The 7,471-nt window shown below is 49.6% G+C and overlaps 1 protein-coding gene across 2 annotated transcripts in view; it reads left to right on the top strand.

Moving 5' to 3' along the window:
• The first annotated feature begins 1,793 nt into the window (after nt 1–1,793).
• ZFYVE9 (zinc finger FYVE-type containing 9) overlaps nt 1,794–7,471 on the top strand; it is a 192,900-nt gene continuing 187,222 nt past the window's right edge. For both annotated transcript variants that reach the window (XM_044002767.1, XM_044002766.1), the window contains exon 1: nt 1,794–1,855. The gene's annotated coding sequence lies outside the window, so the exon portion shown is untranslated. The remainder of the gene's footprint in view (nt 1,856–7,471) is intronic.

Here is a 7,471-nt window from a genome sequence, read left to right as displayed (position 1 = left end):
TTCCCAACTTTTCTCTTCATGGAGGTGGGAGGTCCACAGGTGTTATACTTTGCACATGTTTTAGGACTTTTCCCAAAGTATTGATCAGTGTTGCTAATTCCTTCCCCCACCCCTTCCAAGTATTTGTTTTTTAAAAATTACTTTTTGTTCTATGGGATGGCTCTCTGGGAGGGGCGGGGAAGGATATTGGGGGTAACCATGATGATGATGTAAAAACAGAAGACAGCAATAAAAACTTATTTTTTTAAAAAAGAATCTCTATCTTCCTTCAAAATCCAGTTCAAGCCGCTCCTCTTTCACGAGGCTTTTCCTGACCCAACACCTGCCACCTTGGGCCCCCCCTCCCCTTCCTCCCCCGCCGCCCAACATCACCATCCCCTCCCATATGCTGGGATATTATCTTGCACTGACTCAGCATGCGTGTAATCTGGCGGGTCTGTAGGATCCATCTGTAAGGGTATGTGAAATTGTCCTCTTGGTAGGAAATGTAAGCTTCTTGAAGGCAGAGACAGCTGCAGTTCTGCCTTTGAATTTGCCGTGCCTAGGAGGAGGCTTCCTGGTGCCCCCTCCGTTGGAGAGATGGGGCGGGGCGATATTACCCTCAGTTTTGATGTTGGGCTAAGACCTGCCTCGCGCCCCTCTCCTCCCTGGGAGGCCGACCTGGCTCTCGTCCTCTTCTCCCTCGGAGGTGGGGCTAGGACCTGCCTCGTGCCCCTCTTTTTCTTGGGGGGGCGGAGCTAAGAGCCCGCCTCGTGTCCCTCTTCTCCCTGACAGTTGGGGTTAGGAACCTGCCTCGAGCCCCTCTCCTCTAGCCAGTCTCCCTGGGGGGGTGGGGTGGGGTTAGAAGCCTGCCTCGTGCCCCTCTTCCTGAGGGGCGGAGCTAAATGCCAGCCTCATGTCCCTCTTCTCCCTGGCGGGCGGGATTAGGACGCTGCCTCGAGCCCCTCTTCTCCCTGGGAGGCGGGGCTCGGATCTGCCTCGTGCCCCTCTTTTTTCTGGGGGGCGGGGCTAAGAGCCTGCCCCGAGCCCCTCTCCTCTCGCTAGTCTCCCTGGGGGGCGGGGTTAGAAGCCTGCCTCGTGCCCTCTTCTAACTGGGGGGCGGGGCTAGGACCTGCCTCGCGCCCCTGTCCTCGCGCCCGTGCCCCTCAGATGGCCTTTCCATCCCACGCCCCTGCTCTCGCTCCTGTCTTGTCCGTCAGGGACCTGCCTCCCGCCCCATCCCCTCAAGTGGACAGAGCCGGCCCCGGGCCCGCCCTCTAAGTCATGCTCATGTGGGCCGGCGGAGTTGACAGCGGCGGCGGGCGGCAGCTGCTGCGGCGGGGGCGGCGGACGGGCCGGCCCCTGCTCGGGATCCCTCCACCCTCCCCATCCCCCGCTTCCCTCCCCGCTCCCCCCTCCTTTCCTCCTTCCCTCCTCCCCCCTCCCCCGCGGCCGCCCCGCCTCCGTCGGCGGCCGCCGCAGTCAGTCCGGGCGCCGTAGCCCGAGCCCCGGCCAGGGGGCGCTGCGGGGCGGGGCGGCCGCGGCTGCGGGAGGACCAGGACCGGCACCCGGAGCGGAGAGCGGGAGGACGGCCGGGAGGACGGCCGGGCGGCAGGAGCGGCGGCGGACGGGGCTGCGCTCCTTCCTCGTTGCGGGAGTCCCTTGTTCGGGGCCCGGGCCCCGGAGCCGAGCCAGGGCCGGGCCGGGCGGGGCCGGAGCCCAATGCGGAGCGGGCGGCGCGAGGCGGCAGCAGAGGCGGCAGCGGCAGCCGAGGCAGCGGCGGCGGCGGCGGGAGCGGGGGCTGCGCCCTCCCCAGGCGGCCGCGGCGCGGGGGCTCGGGCCATGCGGACCCGGGCGGCGGGAGCGGCGGCCCGCGGTAAGTGCGCGCGCGGCGCGGCCCGGGAAGGGGGGGGTGCGCGCGGCCCGCTCACGCACCCTGCGCGCGCCCGCGGGGGTCTCGGTGGGGGGCGGGGGCATCCGCATTGGGGCCCGGGCGCGGGCGGAGGCGGCGGTACCTGGGAGCCCACTGCCCCCGCCGTCCTCTCGCCCACGGATGCACAATGCTCCGCACACGCACGGAGCCCGGCACTCTGGTCCACCCCGCGCGGGCCCTGCCTACGCATATGTGCACGGCCCCCCACCCCCACACATGTACGCGGCACATGCGGGCACGCAGCACACACACGTACGCACGCATGTACGCATTCACGGACCCACAGCCCCCCGCCGCCGTGGGGAGAGGTTTTGGGGTTCCCCAGGCCCCCCTTCTCCTCTCGTCGGGCCTCCTAGATGGACCCCAGCCCTGGAGACGGAGGGACTGTGCGTGTTTGTGTGTGTGCGCGCGTGGGTGCGTGTGATGCCCCCGTGGGGAAATCCCTGGGCATCCTCGGGCGCGCTGGGGCTGGCTCGGAGGGCAGCTTCCCCGGGATCCAGTTCGGGGCCCTGTCCGCAACCTCCTGGCACTGCGGGTCGGGCTTCCCCGGCTCCCCAAACCCACTGCTGCAGGGGAGCCTCGGTGAGCAACTGTTGCTTCGCCACCCTGCATTCCCCGAGGGGCACTTGGCAGAGAACAGGCTCTATGGGCCGGGGTTTTCGGAGGTGGCATTTCATCGCCTGGTGGCTAGTCCCCCTTGCCTTCTGCCTGGATGTGGCCGAAAGGCCAATTGGCCTTTCAGGAACCTCCCCCTGCCCCCAAACCCCAGCTTTGCGGCACGTTTTCAGCTTCTTAGATAAATACATACAAGTAGTTCTGATAAAGGAGGGAGGTGGGTGGGCAGTGGGAGTTGTGCTGGAGCAAGGGGCAGGACCTCTCTTAGGGTTTCAGTTCCCTGTTCCTAAATGTTAGAGCTGAGTAGGTCCAGATGATGGATTGCAACCGAGGGATTGTTTTTCATCATGCTAACTAGCCATGGAACAGGTACCAGATGGAAACTGAAGAGACCTTAATTTTTAGAAGGGAATTATACTGTTTGCATATTAGTGGGAAAAAATGTGACTGAGTGCAATTTGATCCCACAAATCGAATGTTTGTGGAAAATGTGAATATAGCATTTTCTTGTCTTCACCTTGAGCTACTGTTAATAAGTACAATTCTTCATGTTAAGAGTTTTCAACCATTTTTTACAAATGGTGACTTTGGAGAGATGCCACTTTCTACTTTTTTGGATTCGAGCTTCAAAACTAGTTTGTCCTTGTGGTTTAATAGAGTATTTAAGGCAGATCAGCTTTATGACTAGAGAGATTTTATGATTCTGTTTTTTAATTGACTCAGCCTTATATCCCCAGTAAAATATTGGTATTAAAATATCAGCCTTATATCCCCTGTAAAATATTGGTATTTCTGGGAGAACTTAGGTTCTTAAAGGAGCTTTGGAATTTCCTGAAGGCTGCCCACTCTGTTTTTTCTTTTCTTTTTTCTTCAGGGCAATGAGGGTTAAGTGACTTGCCCAGGGTCACACAGCTAGTAAGTGTTAAGTGTCTGAAGCCAGATTTGAATTCAGGTCCTCCTGAATCCAGGGCTGGTGCTTTATCCACTGTGCCACCTAGCTGCCCCCAATCTGTTTTACTAATATGTATGTATGTATGTACACATGCATGCACTCACACGACATACATATATACCCTCCCCCCATATATATATATGTGTATGGTGGTGTTGAGTTGAGTGTGACTCTTGGTGACCCCATTTGAAGTTTTCTTGGCAGAGATCCTGGAGTTGTTTTCCATTTCCTTCTCTAGTTCATTTGACAGATGAGGAAACCTGAAATAAACAGGGTAAAGTGACTTCTGCAGGGTCATACAGCTAGTGAGTGTCAGAGGTCAGATTTGAACTCTGGTCTTCCTAGCTCCAGGCACTGTATGTAACTCTGACACCTAGCTGCCTCTGTACAGTCTGACAAACAAGCTCTCAGGGTTAGCTGGGAACCCCGTGGTAAATTTAGGGGAGACCTGGATAAGAGGCACACAGGATTGATCAGCATGGTGGGCTGAGATTCTGCATTTAGAGCTCTTATCTATAAGATCTCAGGTCCATTTGGGTATTATTTCATTATCATAGTTCCTGGAAAGGCCCCTTCTAAACTAGAGAGCAATGGGACATGAAGATAAGATGTTATTGATCACACTGTTGTAGTTCCAGCAGGATAAGGAACCTCCTTTGGTCTAGTCCATTATCTTTCCTCCACACCATCCCAGTACATGAGAGAATATTTGACATCTTCCTTTGGTAACCTACTGAAGTATCCAACATGAGACTCAATAGATAGATTTTGGGCAAAAAATGCAAGCATCTGTATGTTTTCCATACTCCTTCTGCATTATTAAAATGCTTGGAGAACACAGGTGGGTTTAAGGATGCAAGTATTGTAGAGGATCTCTTTAACTTGCAGGACAGCTTGGGATACGAGGTTCCAGTTCTTATTTGACTCTTTTCTATCTGCATGACCTTGGGGAATTCTTTTCTTTGGGTCTTAGTTTCTTCATTTGGGAAATAAGGGGTTTAGACCAGATAATCTCCAAGAGCCCTTATAGGCCTGGATCCTATCATTCAATCAACAGGCATTTATTAAACACCAGTACAGAGTGGCAGGCACTGCTAGATAGGGATACAGATCCAACACCTGACACAGTCTGCACCAAGGAAGTGACAATCCGGTGACCTTCTCATGCTTGAGTGGAAACTTGAAGTCCAGGAAGGTTCTAGCAGGACTCTGGTATTGATGTTGTGGTTTTGCCAGATTTTGTTTAGGTCTTGCCATGTGTAAAAGAAAACCAAACGAAAATGGCATGGTTTTTTTATTTGCCCTGTCAGATCATAGTTACATAGATAGAAATCTATGTTCAAACATATCTTAGGTGATGATACATCTATTTCCCACTGCAACAGATGATGCTGTCATAGGTCAAGTAAGGACTCTGAAAGACTTAAAATTGTAGTCAAGTTTTATAATTCAATTTCTTTCCATCTGTATTTTACCAGCCTGTCTGTCAGTGTTGCTTTGTAAGATGTGAGTTTTACATCTTGTTCTGCAAGGTGATAATTTAAAATAAAATTCTCTTTTGAAAAGCAGAATAAATGGAAATCGCTATTTGGGGCTGGGCCACCATTGTTGAAATGGTTTATTTTATCAAAGCTTTGTGAGGCACCAGGCATGTCAGACGATTCCTGTGATTAGGGTTCCAAACTTAATATTTCTTAATTTCATAAAGTTTTCAGTGGTAATTGTTTAATGGGATGGAACTGAAGAAAAATGTAATATAGTTGCCTTTTGGTTCTTGCATCCTAACTCTTAAAACTTCTTTCTTGGAGAATGACCTTCCTTTTTTGTTTCGTGGACACCTGGCATTGTGCTAAGACTTTTTGGATGGAGAGCCAGGATGGTACAGAGTGGAAACAGGGCAGAGCTTGGAGTCAGGAGATGCAAAGCTGTTCCTGCTGTTTTTGCCACTGCCCAGTTTGTGACCATGGGCAATTAATTACCTTTACTTCTGCTACTCACTTTCTTATCTGTAAAGTGAGGGGGTGTATCCAGGCTCCAAGGTCCATTCCAATTCAGTGTCCTCTAACTTGAAAATCATAACTTCTCATTCATTACTACTGTTTCCATTCCCTTTTATTCCCTGTGCATAAATAAGGTAGATCCTATAACATGCAAGCATACTTTAGAGAGTTTCACATTGATCTTTTGATTTTAATTGTACACTGTGAGTTAACCTATGTTATGGAGCGACATTCTTTGTAGATAATAATCGAAAGACTTTTAATTGCAGGTGATGGTTATGAAGAAGTAGGTCAGTACTTAGTTTCATTCTGGTCTATCTAAATTTAGTGGAGTGATACATTCGTAAATACCTGGAGTAGAATCCCGTTAGGTGGTCAGAAATACCTTAAAGCAAGAACCTATCCCTTTGTGAATTCCTGATTTGCATGAACATTTTTTTATGTAATGGCCCACATTTTAGGCGTGTGCTGAAATTCATCGGCTTGGTTAAATGTAGGGGAAATGTGTTTGCTTGCTGGCTTTTAACTTGTAAGTCAGTCCCTTGAGCCCTGATATTTTAAGTCAGGCTTAGTTTGTAAGTGGAAAATTGATTCATTGTTTACCTCCTTTGAGTTCTGGCAAGAACTTAGAGGGTCATTATGGTTGATCATACAGCTTATCCTGATCAACATGAAGTGAGTACTGTCCATACATATGAAGCAAGAGGGAACTTTAAATTAAATAATGACCAGAATATTAGTGGAGTTTAGGATTTCAAAGGTTACTACTTTTTTGAGAAAATTACTTATAGGATCATAGATCGAAGAGACCATAATGGTCCTTTCACCCAACTTCTTCATTTTATAGGAAAATCTCATATCTAGAAAAATCAAATGATGTATCTAAGGTCATGCAGTGTTATAAGTGAGGGAATTCATATATCCATTTACACCTTGTGAGCACTCAACAAATATGAATTGATGAGGGAATGTCAATGTCTTATAAGATTTTGTGTGTGTGTAAGAAATAGGAGGGGCCTTGTCCATTTAAAGCCCCGAGACTGCTATAGAGATAATATTAGGACAGTTGTTGGGAAAACTTGAAAGGTCAGAAGGACACTGTGGGTGTTCTCCAATGTCCCATTCTCATCCCACTTCTCTTCTCTCTATTCTTTCTTGGAACCCTCATCAGCACCTATGGCTTTTATTATCACCTCTGTGCACATGACGCTCAGATATGTTTAGCTAACCTCAGAATTTCCCTGAGCTTCAGTCCCACATGACCTGCTGCCTATTGGACATTTTAAACCTTATTTCCTAGGGATATTTTCTATCCCTCTAATTCTCCCCCATTCCAGATTTCCCTATTTCTGTCTAAGGTGCCATCATCTACCCAATCTCCCAAGTTCCCATCCCTGGTCTCATCCTAGACTCTTTATTCTCCCTCACTTCATGTATCCAACCAGTTGCCAGATCTTGTCATTTCTTTCTTTTTCTTTTTTTTTTTTTGGTGAGGCAGTTGGGGTTAAGTGACTTGCCCAGGGTCACACAGCTAGTAAGTGTTAAGTGTCTGAGGCTGGATTTGAACTCAGGTCCTCCTGACTCTAGGGTTGGTGCTCTATCCACTGCGCCACCTAGCTGCCCCCTGTCATTTCTAATTTCACAACATCTCTCATATCAAACTTCTCTTCACTCATGTAGCTACTGTCTGGATTCAGGTTCTCATTGTCTCCCACCTGGATTATTATAACAGCCTAACTAACCTCACTGCCTCAAAGCTCCCCCCCACTCCAATCTATGCTACACCTGACTGCCAGAGTGATTGTACTTAAATACAGCTCCAGTGGTTTCCTGTTACCTCTAAGATAAAATAGCAGGTTCTCTTTATGGCTCACTTATCTAATTTAATTTTGTTTTATTTTCAGTTCCAAATTGTCTCCCTCCCCCTCCTCTTCAGTACTCATAAAGAAGACAAATAAAATAAAACCAATTACAAATATGTATAGACATGCA

Source organism: Dromiciops gliroides, chromosome 4 (assembly GCF_019393635.1).
Source record: "Dromiciops gliroides isolate mDroGli1 chromosome 4, mDroGli1.pri, whole genome shotgun sequence".
Taxonomy (NCBI): Eukaryota; Metazoa; Chordata; class Mammalia; order Microbiotheria; family Microbiotheriidae; genus Dromiciops; species Dromiciops gliroides.
This window is presented reverse-complemented; position numbering and strand designations above follow the sequence as displayed.